We start from the raw sequence: 13,331 nt of genomic DNA, 5'->3' as shown, positions 1-13,331 counted from the left end.
GCCATCGTAGTACCGCTTATCGTGACTGCGATTGTTAGGCTTCAGGTAGCCGGGTAACTGAAAGTGATCCAGAGCATGTTGATCTTGATTTGTAGTACAGGCCCCGGGTCTCAATAGAATGATGTTGGACATGCTGGAAAGACGGCGCCAGGAAGATGAGGTCAAATACGGATGTATCACTCTGATGCTGGATGCCATGTCCATCAAAACACATGTTCAACATTATCCTCAGACACAAACAATTATTGGATATGTAGACATGGGGGCTTGAATGAGACTGACATAGCTTTGGAGGTTCTTGTGTTTATGGTGGTTGGGCTTCAAGGTTATTGGAAAGCTCCAATCGCATGTTATTTGACCAAGTCTCTCACACCAGAATCACAGAAAGTGTTGGTAGAACATGCATTAGAAGAGCTGCATCATCGTCAGATAAGGGTGGTGTGCATGACAATGGATGGTCATGCATCAAATATCAGTATGTGCTCCCAACTTGGGTGCAATCTAAAAGCAGACCGCTGTGAGCCCTTGAAGACCCATTTTCCACATCCAGTAACCCACGACAATGTTTTTGTTATGATGGACGCTTGCCACATGCTGAAGCTGACACGCAATATGTTGCAGGTACATGCTCATTGTTGCCTATCTGCTCTGGTGGACGGTTCTGTTTTTTCTACATTTTGATTGTATTTGCATAATTGTGCAGACTATGGTGCTTTACAGTTAACGTGTGCAATGAAAAAAAAATCTGATTCTGCAGGCATACAGCCCAATTAAAAGCATAACTGGCAGTTTTGAGTGATTAATTGCTTCACAGTTTTTTTCATTCGCTAAGAAGTGCTTACCCATACTTCGGATACTTTTTCTAAACTCTTAACACAGACTGACACCTACAAAACACAATTGGCCAAATGGATAATTTTCTTCTCAAAAACACATTTTGTTAAATATATACTAACTCTCCATTTCAAGACAGAACACATGTTTCTCTGCACACACTGACTTTACCAAAACACTGGAAATCTGACTCAAAATGAAAATATTCTGTCAAAGAATAACACTTGTTTTCAATTCACAAGGTACATGCAGTCAATCAAAGTACACCAGGTTTCAAAATACTGGCTATTGTTGACATTATAAAAACTGCATAGACTTATGTTATTTGCATGGAAAACATGCAATCCACCTTTTACACTAAATTTCTTGGTTGGGAACTGTATGTCCACATATACAATAATGTTCACATTCAAACACATTTCAGTAAAAAGCAAATCAGTTCTTTTTTTTCTTACTGTTTACTACGTAAAGGAAGTACAGTAGAAACACAGTATACAGTAATAGAGCAGAAAAAGTTTTACAGTAATGCTTACAGTGAACAAAATATTGGTTTGTTGAAAGATGCGTATAATGGAGGCAACCATTGACCGCCTCAACTTGGGTTGCACTCTTTCACCAGCCTCTCTTAGTGAAAGACCGTGGTTGATTACATGGTCAATGATAGTGGTACGAAGTTCATCAGTGACTACTGTTCTTGCAGCCCTTGGAATGCCACCACCATGCATTCTTACACCTCTACCTTCCCCTCTAATTGGGCCTGGTCTTATCCCCAGCCCTGCTCCTCTCACTGTACCGGCACCTCTCCCTCCATCTCTCACTGGGCCTGCTCGAATCTCCCTGGGCCCCTTGCTCTTCCTCGTCCAAACATTACAGTGTTTGTATTTGTCTGTTTCTGTTTCCTAAATCCAACAACATCTCTCCTCAAAGTCCTTCTTTTATAGTAATTGAAGGAAATAACCCCTGCCACTGAGTCTAAGCTGGACACTGGAATCAGCTGTGGTTGGCCCACTTTACCCAACATAAATCAGCTGTGTGTCCATTTTTCAACTGTCTTTTTTTTGTTTGTTGCTGAGATATGTTGTTTTTGAACTAATATCATTGCAGAAGCAGATGTTTTTATACTGTATCTAAGGTTTGGATAATTGTTTTTGCTATTGTGGGATGTTGTGTGTTAACATTCGTAAATACTACACAAACAATCCATCATTTTTGTTGGGAGGTATAGGTTGTCTGTTAAGAAAATGTAAGCGTCGTGGAAATGTCTTCACTGACAGCATATTGTGTGAAAAAGACATGAAATATGTGAATTGTATGGCCAAAAAAGACTGATGCTGTGCTAATTGTGTTAAGAGTTTAGAAAAAGTATCCGAAGTATGGGTAAGCGCTTCTTAGCGATTGAAAAAAACTGTAATCCCTTTAACCCTTTAACACCCAGCCTCCCTTTGTAGTTGATCTGTTGGTCAGCTACCCCAAAACGAGGTTGACAGGTTTAAATGCAGCAATTTAATTTTAAAAAGCGTAGCCACAGAAGAAATGGAGAGGAAATGAAGAGAAATCAAACTATGCGTCTACTTGGGTGTTAACTATCTGATACCTGTTGACACAAAGTTCAAATGATTTTTTTCAGTGCTTTCAGTTAATTTAGATATTTGTTTATAGATAAGACAGGCTGTTTGACATAATGAACAGTCCACGCACGCCCGCAGATCCTCCATAACCTCATTGGTCCACTGTTTTGATGTCCTCAAAACAGGTTTACAGAGCTTTAATTTCTGCCTGTATGCAGGAATCAGATGGACCATGGTATGGTCAGAGTGGCCCAGTGCTGCACGAGGGACGGCGTGGTAGGCTCTACTGACTGTAGTGTAGCAGTGATCCAGAGTGTTCTCTTCTCTGGTTGGGCATTTGATGAATTGTCTGTATTTAGGGAGTTTGTTGCTGAGATTACCTTTGTTAAAGTCGCCAAGTACAATAACAAGGGAATCCGGGTTTGCTCGCTCCACACTCAGAATCTGGGGATGCACTGACACCATTTGTAGTCGCCAATACCCAGTACAAATTCTTAATTATAATTTAATTATCAGAATGAGATTGCTGATTTAGAAAATAAGGGTTTATTTTATTCTTTGTTAGATGTATACAAGTAGTTAATTTACAAATCATTAAATTATCTAATGTAAAACTCTACCGGTTTCAGTGCATCCCATAAGTCCCTGATATAAGTTCAACAGATGCTCTGTTCTCTTGTTTATCTACTATCTTAGCATCTAGTTCAGGAGCGGGTTGCACCAACAGGATTTAGGACCAGTCTTAAGCTAAGACTGGCGAAACTCAACGTTCTATGTCTAAAATGATGTTGCGCCTGTTGCACCACGCTGACTTAAGCTGCTTTTTCCCTAAGTCTAGTCCTAAATGTTACGCCCTGTGGAGAGGAGTCTTATGTTAAAACAGAACGTTTTCTGTGTTGGTTTCTATAGTAGGCTAATTTTCACAAAACCGTTGAGTGCAGCTAAAACAACATGTAGCCTATAACAATGGCGCGTCTAATTTATAGATTGTATAATGAACGCGCTTTAAGACGTGAGAGAGTAGTGCGAGACAGAACTAACCCGCTGGATATGTACAATGATGAGGAGTTATTTCAGAGGTTTCGTTTCAGTAGGGTTGAGATTTTTTCTCTAGTGGACGAACTGTCCGACGATTTGCGCTTTCAGGCAGACCGAAATGCTGCCCTGACGCCAACGTTACAGCTTTTAATTGCACTGAGGTTTTATGCAAACGGTGCATTTCAAAACACCGTGGGGGACATGATCGGCGTGCATAAATCTACAGCTCGTAAAGTTATTCGTAGGGGCTCGTAGAGTTATTCGTAGGGTCTCGCTGGCACTGAGTCGCCGCCTACTGCATTATGTCAACTTGCCTAACGAGGCCGAGGCAATCGCTGTCAAGCAGCGTTTCCGCCAGGCGTCTGGCATCCCTGGTATCATCATGGTAAAATGTATGGGTATCATGGCAACGCACGTTCCATTCTAGAATTCCACGGGCACTTTCATGAACGCGCATGTTACCACCAGTCTTAGTTAAGACTGGTCGTAAATTCAGTTGGTGCAACAGGCGTTAGATATGGGCCTAAGACCGTTCTTAACTAAGACTGACTTAGGACTTAAGACAGTCTTAGCAAAGACTAGTTGGTGCAACCCACTCCAGATGCTCTATCCTCCTGTCTGCATCGAGTGCAGATGCTCTATCCTCCTGTCTGCATCGAGTTCATAAGATGCTCTGTCCTGTAAGTTTGCATCCCTGCTTTCTTGTGTCCTGTTTTGGCAGAATCATCTAGGGCTGTCCCCGACTGAGATTTTCTTTGGTCGACCAAGACTCGAGACGTCTGAAAATCGACTAATCCAACTTTGAAACGCAAAACAACGTACAAACATTTTCGCGATCTGACTCGATGGCTGCTGGACATTGCAGATTCAGCCACTAATATCCTACTAATAATAAGACTTGTATCGCCAGTCCTGTTGTAACCGAATGCCGATGGTATTTATTATCAGTTACAGTGTAGCCTACTACAAATTAAAAATATTGTTTGTTTAACATGCAAATCAGCAGAGTGCGCTTATTACTGCCTGAACTTGCAGCATGCGAACTTACGTAGAAGCTGAGTGGGGAACGGTGCAACAGAGAAAGATGTTGTCTTGGCCGGAGAAGATAATGTCATTTGATTTGGAGGTGATTCTTATAATAGGCATGTTGATTTTTCAACCCAGCGCGTTAGCATGAGCGGAGTACGGCTTGACCAACTTACGTTTTTCAGGTGGTAGGCTACATCATATTCAACGTCGACCTATGAAAAACAAACCGTTGTAGGCAGAGTTTGCATTCATCGTTTTTCGAGTCACCCGGGACTTTGTAAATGTACTTAATGAAATGCTGCCATACCAAATATTTATTTGCCATTTTGACTAATAACACCTACAAAGTAGGCTAATGGCAGAGTTGGTAGTTCTGCAGCCAATTGTGCTCGTGCCGTGTGCAAAATACAGAACCAAAACAAAGCGCAGATTAATGAAAGGGAAAAAAGTAACACCTTTTCTTTTAAATTAGATATTTTTCGAGTTGTTTTATTTGTTTTAAATAATATAATCTACAATTTCTGTTGAACATTTCGGTAATTCAGCAATGATGACACAAGCGGGAATCAGATCTCACACTGCCATATTATGGCAGCTCGACTAAAAAAATCTTAGTCGACCAAGAGCATATCGATCAGAAAATCGACAGCCCTGGTATTTATTGCACCTATCTGTTCTGTTTAAAGCAGGGATGGGGAACCTTTTTTCTGCAAAGGGCCATTTGGATATTTATAAAATCATTCGGGGGCCGTACAGACCCTTATCAACTTAAAAATGTGCCTGCTATATTTGGTCAAACATTTAATTAACTCAGCCCTAATGTGATGGCTGGAACTGCTTCTCTTTGTGGGGTTTGTAAAGTTAGCTGGCACGGATGCAGCCTGCTTTGACTGGGGGTGCAGTGAACATTTCTGGGGGGGAATCATGATTACGGAAAGGGGTCGTATAATTTTTTATATTGCTACCATTTTTAAGACTGCTTATCGATCCAAGTGTTAATCAGAAACGAAGCCCGATGTTGTAAACATTTGGGGCTTAAGCCAAACCAACAACGTATTCTGGGTTTGATTTGCTAGAAAGGAATTCCTCATTTAATGCAAGCGCCTCCACGGTCCTCTACCACATATTAAAATAGTGCTGCTGCCAACGAATAATGCACCTTATAATCATGGACGGATCAAGAAACCATCGGCCCCTGGGCCTGGATGTGTCAAGGGCCCCCCCCTCACCGCAAAAAAACAAAAACATTTCTCTTGGCAAAACAATTTCTTCTTTTTTGTCAGGAATAATATTGAAATTGTTGTTGAAAAACGCAAAAGTACTCGAGTAATCAACAAAATAAACAACGTTTATATTACAAAAATATTTGATAGTTGTAACCATAGACTAGAGTGTACATTTGTAGCCCACACAACCCTCTCTCTTTCTTGAAAAATTACCATCATAGGCTTAACAATATTATATCTTCAATAGTGTGTTGGGGTGCTTAGACACAGCTCTAATGCTATTGTTTTGCACTTGCTTTTTGGATTTCTCCCTACAAAGTTGAAGGGCCCATATTGCATGGACTACTCAGCCCCTCTAAAGTCCTATAAACTGAGGGGATAAACACTCACTTGAAAGGTATCATGAAGGTTTCTTTCTTGTGACATCTTCAAAGTGAATGTTTAGGCTATTTTTAATTTTAATCAGTAGGACTTTTGGGGCCCTGTTAAAGACATTAATGACTTAAGCCTAGCATATACCGGCTACGGCGCATATCATCATATCAATACCCTAGTACATCAAGTTAATAACAGCGACGATACGCCGAGGCTCTGGGTTATGGGCCCCCTGAGCTCATAGGCCCCTGGGCCTGGGCCCGGTAGGCCCGTTGGTTAATCCATCCCTGCTTATAATAATGGTTCCTGCAGTGCCATGGCGGGCCACACCAAATGATGTCGTTCCCCACCGCTGATTTAAAGAGTACAAGTAGCACCAACACAATAAAGTTATGGGTGAGCGAGTTTACTGTAGCAAGATGGCCGCCATGTGCGGACATTCGACTCCGTTGTCCGGCAACGCGGACGAGACGTCTAGTGTTTATATATATCCAGTGGCGGTTGGTGAAAATTATTCTAGGTGGGGCTGTGAAATATTCAGTCAATTCGGTAACCATCCTAATACAATTGAACACAAACTGCATGATACGAGTTCTCTGTGAAATAGTAATTTTGTAATTAATGCACACAGCTATAGGCAAATGTCCACATTTGTGGACTAGGCTATAGCCTAAATATCATTACACTCAGTTCAGAAATATTGAAAACCACAAACATCTGGGCACTCGAGCCACTCTCCCTGGTATTATTATTAGGAAACACAACACAACTATTACTGTAAAACTAAATATTAAGGATTTACAAATGAATTTAACACAATCAATTATCTTTGATAGAACTTGCCTGTTCTTATCCACTTCTTCGTTGTTTCTCCTCACCTCAATCCGGTGACCTTCGTCAAGTTGCATAGTGATTGTCTCTGCCTAGCATGTCTAGCTTGATTGTGTTCTCCATGTGTGCCTTTGTGGATTTGTTTTGTTTTCTCAGATAAAGGTTTAATGTCCTTAAAGGGGCGATTGATTGCAAATCCGATTTTACCTTGTCATAGTTGAGTAACGACAGTTCGGTGGGTAAAATGAACATACAGTGAATATCAAAGTCCATTGACGCCTGTTTCCTATGCAAATCTCAAAAAGAAAAAATGTGGCTGTAAAACGCTAGCTTTTCAACAAAGCCACCGGTGTGACGTAGGACGGGGGACTGCCCTTTTTGGCTCTGGTCTGTATCTTTGTCACGCCCCAAAATGTACATCCAGACCAGCCCGAGGTAGCGTCTATCTCCATTACTAGTTTACCTGCGCTCTACTCTGTGTAGGCTACTAATAAGGAATTACAAAGAAGAACGTTTTGAATTATAACAAGGATATTGAAAATGGACCAAGGTCGTAAACACTCACAGTCTTCCCAAGGAGCCAAACATTCGACAGGCATGGCTGCTGTTGTCTATGATAAGATCCCGGCGAAGTTCGACACTCAATCATTCATTTGAACATTTCACCCAAGACAGTTTGGACAACCTTGGACAATTTCAAGCAGGATTTGCTAGGAAGCTGAACCTGGAAAGAGGTGCTGTTCCGACCGTATGCTCATTGCAACCGTATGCTCATTGCAATCGCGAGCTATAAGGACAGTATGATGTTGTGCTAACAGTTATTAGCAATGCTAACGTGTCCTGTATATAGCATACCAGGTAGAATGCTAAATACGTTTCTACACACATTAAATGACTCTAGCTAGCTGTAGTCGGCATTAGAAGGGAAGCTTCCGAAAAAATAGCCAGAAAACGAACCGCACTCTGGCTTATTGCTAACGCCTGTCTAGATAATCTATTTGAAAGAACTGGAGTGGAGAAAGCATGGTGCTAGATGCAGGATACATTAGCATTGCTAGTAACTGTTACTAGTAACACCAGGCATGTAAACAAGTTTACCTTGCTAACGCAAGAGCATAGGTATAATGTGTGATAATTTAGCCTAGTTTATTGGCAATGGGGCTAACATTGTTTCATGTTCCTGACTGCGTTTCATTCAAATAAATAACCTGTGTTTTGTAAATCTACAATTCACGATACATGTTTGTCCAGATCTTTGGCATGTTATTTTTCAGCAAGATATTTAGGGCTAGCTAACTGAAGCCGAGTAGAATCACGATATGGTTTGGTTGCTAAGCTAGCCTATCATTTTACCCACCTAAGTCAGTCCAGTTTGCTTCAACAACAGAAGTGGAAACAAGTAATGTTATCAATTCAAATGATATGTAGTCAATCTGTTGAAAACAGTGTTGTGTAGACACAATAGATTTATTTGCAAGTTTTTATTTCAAGTCTCCACCTTCGGTGTTTCAGTGAGTGCTGCTGTTGGCCGTGTTGCGTTTTTGCTCCCCAACTTCACTCGTTGAAAACCAACCAATCAGCGCGCAGCTTATCTAAATATTAATGAGAATACCATAAAAGGAGAAAAGCTAGTGTTTTTTCCCGGGAACATTTCAGAGGATCTATCACGGGGCATAGAACAGCACCCGGGCCATTTTCAACCCAACCAATGTTACATACCCTATTCGGAGACCTTAAGGAACAGTGTAAAATACCCAAAAAACCCAGTCAATCGCCCCTTTAACTCCTGTAACAGTCCATAATGTATCTGTTCCGGATGTTATAAAAAGCCAGCCCGGGAAGCAAAATAAGGCATTGACATGGCTGCATCCAGCTAGCCAGGCCTTTCTGTTGTAGCTTATCAATCGTGGGAGAAGGGGTGCCGCCAGGAATTTTGGGCCCCATGAAAAATTTGTAGTTATATTTTTATATGATTTCTATTAGTTTTTCTATTTTTTGGGGCCCATGTCAGTCAGGGGCCCTTAAAATCATCCTAGCTTCCCCCCCCCCCCTATATGGCGCCCCTGCGTGGGAGAAACCTCTATGTATGATTTACCTCTACCCTTTTCGCTTGCCTGTTGTGTAATTTTGATGTCAGGTTGGGCCAAACTTTTATTTTTATTTTCTCCACTAAAGTTCTCCTCTCAAAATCTCTATCTCTCTATACTCTTACTCTGCTTCGGGCGCTAATTCCAGCGCCCTTTAGGCATCATTCTTGAGGACGCTGATTGGCTAAATATGTGTTTCTTGTTAGCAACGGTCAGCAATTCACCTATCGTCAGCAGGTTGGTAGGCGTTTCGATGGGCGCCCCAGATATCGAGCATGAAATAAATTGATCCCAAAACAGTATACACAACACTTTATTGTGTATTTTTAACACAGTCATGCTTAAAATGAGTAGTTATTGTTTAGAAAATATATTACATGAAAAACAAAAATCTAAAACACTTTTCACCTGGGAGGGCGGCGCCCTAGTGCCCTCTATTGACCAGCCGCCACTGGAGAAGACAAGGCCTATTTACAGAAGCTATAGAGTACATTCATTGACAGAGCCAGAGATACAGATAGATTGACAGAGCTAGATAGACAGACATAGATACAGATATGAGATAGTAGGATTACACAAGCACATAGCTTACATCTTTCTCTAGTTTTACCAGCCTTCAAATGTGGCCATCCCTTTCCCGGTTACAAAAGGGAGTGTAGGGAAAAAGTTGAGGAGGAGACTTATTTAGCTTCTACTACAGATCTGTGGTCTATCGTTTAATTATCGTTATTGAATGTAAATATAAATATCTATATCGATAATCTTTTACCTAAATCGCCCAGCCCTAAGAGGATGTACTTCCTGCGGCATCTGAAGAAGTTCAACCTGCCAAAGACAATGATGGTGCACTTCTACACAGCCGCCATTTTGTCCATCCTTACCTCCTCAATCACCATACTCCTCCCACCCTAGACACACACTGTTCCAGCCACTCCCTCCGGCAGCAGGCTGCAGTCCATAAGGACCAAAACCGCACGCCACAAGAACAGTTTCTTTCCGTCTGCAGCTGGCCTCATCAACAAGGCCCAGGACCCTAACTGACACTAACGCACACATAAACACTGAGCGTTACATTAACCCTCCTCTGACACACAGCCTACTGCACTCTTCTTACTCTCGCACTCTTTTTATTTTTTATTTTATTGCATACTGTAGAGTTTTTGTTAATATTTTGTAGTTTTTTGTAGTAAATATCTTAAAAGTTTTACATTTCTTAATTTTTATATTTAAAGACTGCACACACTGAATGTTTGTTTATTGTATGCACCAGCCCACTAACGTAAATTCTCTGATTCTGATTATACTTTGGCAATTAAATCTCAAACAACTGTAGTCCATTGGTCCAAAGTCAGGCTCACATGTCAGAACTAAAGGTCATGTATTAGTGGGGGACTGTTTTAATATGTACATAACTTATTTTTATTCAGACTTGCAATTTTTTCACTCAAAGTATGTGACATTTTAGTCACAGAGTTTTTCTTTGTAAGTTTTGTATAAAAGCATGTGTTTTCATTTCTCATTATTTAAATATCAAATAATTCAATGGAATCATTTGAATAACTTTAATGTCTAGCATTCAGTCTATTTTTTACTTTTGAGTTTGTTCATTGAATCAGTAAGAAGCATGCTTGTTACAGTACATGTAAGTTACCATGTGATGGCACTAAAGCAAAGAATCTGTCTCTCACTCTTTCTCTATCTGTCTCTCTCCTCTCTCTATTTCTTCCTATCTATTAATGATCAGGATCAGGGTAGACTATTTATAAACAGAACTAACTAACTTAGAGTATCAGAAAATCATAGAGTAAACAACTAAGAATATTTCATTCACAACTCATTTGACCACATACACTTGTGTCATCTAAAATATCTATAGTATAGTATCTGAGTATGATTGTTATTGACTATTATGCAAAAAATAGGTAGTTATTTCAGGTGACTTGGAACCCAACAAAAGGCTGTTCAGTGCTAATTCCTTGTAATAATTTCTGACCTATATGTGTTTGGGTGATGTGCTTTAACAACTGACCAAATAATCCTTAAAAATACAGGTGCATTGTATTATTTGAGGTGACTGGCTCATGGGCCCACAGAGCTCTCCCTGTCTTCCCAGCCCTGCACATTCTGGACCTGTACATGAATCAAGGCCCAATTACTAATATTCAAACTGATACATGGTGCTACGATATCAACACTGTTTGTTTTTATTGAAAGTCTGTCAGCCATGATGTAGTGGTTCAGGGAGCAGATCTGGGCTGGGGGATTGGAGAAGCGTGGAGTGTAGCCAGAAGTAGTTGTTAACGAGCCTCTCACCTCAAAGCATCTGGGAGCCAACATTCAATGAGAGCTTCCCTGACAGACTGTATTTATGACACCGCTTTTGTGAACAGTATGAGTGTGTGTGTGTGCCCTAGAGTATTTTGGTATTACTTGTCATTGACTAAATGGTGGTGAATAAGTGAAGGTGCTGTCAAAACAACCATTCTGTCTTCTTTGTCTTGCATATTACAGCCTTGAAGGATTAAGCCTACAGTGCACAGTACAATACACAAATACCCCCCAAAATACCGTAATCGTACTTTTTTACCCCACAAAACTTGTACCCCACAATACAAATTTAAGTAAACCTACAACATGACTGACATTGAGACTGCTCAAATAGCAGCTTGGGTCATTTATATGATGATGGATCATAAAGTGAGACCTACAACATCTATTTTGGGCAGCTATCTTATGCTTATTTACATGACCATATTAAAAAGAGGTGAGCTTGCTTGTAAATCAATCCCTGAATACTTCTTTAAATTATTGTTTTGAATGGTGTAACTCTGTTGTTGAAGTTTACAGCATACTTCAGAGAGTACCTTCCATGAAACATATCACAGTATTTGCATTGCAGTCTGAGGCACCCAGTATTCAGGATTCAGCCAAGAAAGTCAACACCCCATGAACATTTCTGACATTGGGGCTGTAATAGATGTATCACTGAAATGTTTGGACTGGAATACAAACCATGGAGAGCAAGTCTCTGCTTACTGAACTTAGTGGACCCCTAACCTTACATGTGACATTTAACATCCCAAATTAGAAATGATCTCAAGTGACATTTTTTATGACTCAAATCAAGTTACCAAAAACATGCTGATGTGTTAAGTCTAGTTATACTAGGCTCTCATTAGATGTAAAACTGTTTGTGACAGCATTATCATCCTAAATATCCCAAGCATTGCTATTTGGATAAAATGATTTAGTGCTTTGATGATTTCCTCCAAAGTGAGAATGTTAATGTGTGTAAAATTAAGAACAACATAGTTTAACAGGTAAACTAATGACATCTGTAAACTGTTTGCTTTGATTTATTTTAAATAATAATACAAATAAATATCCCAGGGGGAAATAATCTGAATGGTTTTCCTGATTGCTGTCCTTTATTTTGTTCAACATGTTCAACATATTCACAAAATAGTCAGAGGTAACACATTTATTTACTTGGATGACCCTTGGTGAAAAGGTTCAACTGGTGCATGTTCTTGCTTGCCCTAGCTTGGTCCTCCAGTCACAAAAATCCTGTCACATAATATATTACCGTTGAAATAGTTAAATACGTATTTGGAATCATATCCTAAACCCAGGAGTTTATTTGAGTTTGAAAAATCTTGCAATTCAGAGAGGTGTTTTTGTGACCTGACGACACAAAATCTAAACTTAAAAAAGGTTAAATTAATACATTATCATGGATTGTTGACTATGATGTTAAGTATAAGAGAAATTTGTAAGGTTTTAAAATAAATACATATTGTAACTGGATCAAATAGTAAATTAAAGCCTTTTTATTTTAAATCCCTCTTGTGAACATACTGCACCAGCACAAGCTCTTCTCCTGCCTGGCACCCCAGTGGTGGAATCAACTCCCCACCTCCATCAGAGACACGGACTGTCTCTCCACCTTCAAGAGAAGGCTCAAGACGCACTTGTTCCGGGAGTACAATGGTACTTAGGAATGGTTTGCTGAATCCAACGCTAGTTTCCTCAAGGTTCACAATGACTCTTGCTTAGACTGTTGCTCTTGTTGGTTAGTGGTAGCTGATTTAAACTGTTGTATTCTTCTTTTTTTAGTTAATCCTATTTTTATTGCTTTCCTACAGGTACACCTGCACTTAGAGATCAATGTTGTGTAATTTTAACTTGTTTAACTACATGCTCTTATGGTTTCTTCCCTTTAGCACTATTTTTTGGTTGTCCACAATATGTACTTCTTGTTTTTGACTACCCGCAATGCTGTGGGGCTATCTTGTTGTTATTATCAGTGACCTATGCACTTTGTGAAGCTCTCTCTTGGAAGT

The sequence above is a fragment of the Hypomesus transpacificus genome, chromosome 2 (assembly GCF_021917145.1).
Source record: "Hypomesus transpacificus isolate Combined female chromosome 2, fHypTra1, whole genome shotgun sequence".
In the NCBI taxonomy this organism is placed as follows: Eukaryota; Metazoa; Chordata; class Actinopteri; order Osmeriformes; family Osmeridae; genus Hypomesus; species Hypomesus transpacificus.
This window is presented reverse-complemented; position numbering follows the sequence as displayed.